At 40.3% G+C, this 1,910-nt stretch overlaps 1 non-coding gene across 1 annotated transcript; it reads right to left on the bottom strand.

Moving 5' to 3' along the window:
- Nucleotides 1-1,700: 1,700 nt before the first annotated feature.
- LOC117939751 lies at nucleotides 1,701-1,910 on the bottom strand (the record flags this gene model as incomplete). The annotated part of the gene is made up of 1 exon (XR_004655653.1): nucleotides 1,701-1,910. It is a non-coding gene; the product is annotated as a small nucleolar RNA U3 (small nucleolar RNA).

Raw genomic sequence — 1,910 nt, 5'->3', positions numbered from 1 at the left:
AGTGAACATAGTATTGTCCAGTGATGGTGGTATAGTGGTGAGCATAGCTTCCTTAGAAGCAGTCGATATGGGTTTGATTCCCAGCCATTGCGTAGCTTTCTTTGAGTGATGTCACTTGCTTTATTTGTCAAGAAGTAAGCAGGAACATTACTTACCCAACCCACTTTGATAAAACATTATATTTCCTTTATGGTAGAAATAATGGAGCATCAATTGGGGTCTCCCTGCGATGACACCAGGGTGGATGTTTTACAAGCTTTGATAGAAAATAGAATCAGACGGACAATGAGCTATAAAAATGAATCAAAAGTTTAAATTATAGGAAGTTGCTGAGCACACTCAGTTACTGGAGTTAGAGAAAATGACCTCCCAAATGGTGCAAACTTGTGTGTACTGCTCGTGTGCAAAGACATCCATCTTTTTTTTTTTTATTAGATAAGATTCAACGTTATTGTCATTGTGCAGAGTACAAGTACAAAGACAACAAAATGCAGTTTGTGTCTATACCAGAAAAGTGCAATGTGATAAACAAAGTATAGACAGGTGGTGCATAGGCAGGACGAGAAATATATTACAGTGTCATTTTTAGTTTTTTTTACTGTTTATTAGCATTTTTTCAAGAACAATTGTCAGTCCGATTGTGAGTTGGCCCGGTCATTGGCTAGTTAGCTAACGGTAGCTACATAAACAAACCAGACAGAGTTGTCCTTCATCTGGTGATAGAACCCTGAATTCCTCCCCGTCCTGTTGGCTCAGAGCTCCAAGATCCCACGTGTGGGAACATTTTTGCAAGTGCAAATTGTATTTTTACAAGTGCAGATTTAAACATATAAGTTCAGATTTTTTTGTTCTGCAAGCTCTCACCTTTTGCCCCATATTTCCCTTCATATGAGTCAGAGCCAGCAGCACTAAGGAAGAGTAGCCTCGCCTAAGGCGAGTGGTAGCAACCCACGGGGAAACTTTGGTTTCCCAGTCAGTTCCAGTAGTACAGGTGAGAAAGTGGTGGATAAAACGAAGGTTAGCGTTGTTGGTACGTGAGTGGAAATACATCCAACATGCTAACCCATATCCAACGCCATCACCCAGACATGCCAATCACTAAAACGAGACCAAAAAAAAAAAGTCCAACGTCTCCTCCCTACAGTGCTTATCCAGCCTTTAGATCCAAATACAAATAGGGCCAAAAAATCACTGAATCAATCAGGATTTACACATCACCTTCAATGCCCCGTATCCACTTGTGGAGTAACCTGGCTTCAAGTACTTGCTGTATGTACTCAAACCTTGTTACAATACTCTATCCCGTCCCCCGGGACTTCAGTGTACCGTTCCACCCCTTTAATACATGTCAATCAAGCTGAGCCTGTAAAGGCCACACAGTCTGATAGGTCAAGTTGAAACACATGTGGGAGGGGAACATGGATGTGTAGAGATGGGCTTTCAAACAACGCACCTTTTTGACATGTCAAAGTAGGAAAAGCAAAGGTAGAAATAGAAATGAATTATGGCTGAACCCAGTTTACATTTTTGCACTAAACATAAGGCACTACAAAGCCAAGAAAGTAGGTGTTAACCCTTTCAAGTAACATTGTCCACCATGGACAAAACATACTTCAAGACTGACTATAACTTCAGTTAATTAGAAAGCTTAGCATGTTTCATTACCTTCACACATGTTAGTTTTCTACATATCTGCGTCTACCACTCTGATCATATTCCCTTCCTCAATTCTCCATAAAGAAGCAAAAAACAATCATCAATGACAGAGATCATATGAAGTGAATCATTACTCTGTCAGTTTCATGCTCAGAAAGGAACATCACAACTCTTCGTCGTGGTCAGCGAGACCAAACACTTTAGAAACACATTCCTCAAGTCAGAAACTCTAGAAATGATCCCTGAAAGTATAG

This window comes from Etheostoma cragini, unplaced genomic scaffold (genome assembly GCF_013103735.1).
Source record: "Etheostoma cragini isolate CJK2018 unplaced genomic scaffold, CSU_Ecrag_1.0 ScbMSFa_1021, whole genome shotgun sequence".
Lineage (NCBI taxonomy): Eukaryota > Metazoa > Chordata > Actinopteri > Perciformes > Percidae > Etheostoma > Etheostoma cragini.
The sequence above is the reverse complement of the archived record's forward strand: the minus strand, read 5'-3'. Positions and strand labels throughout refer to the sequence as shown.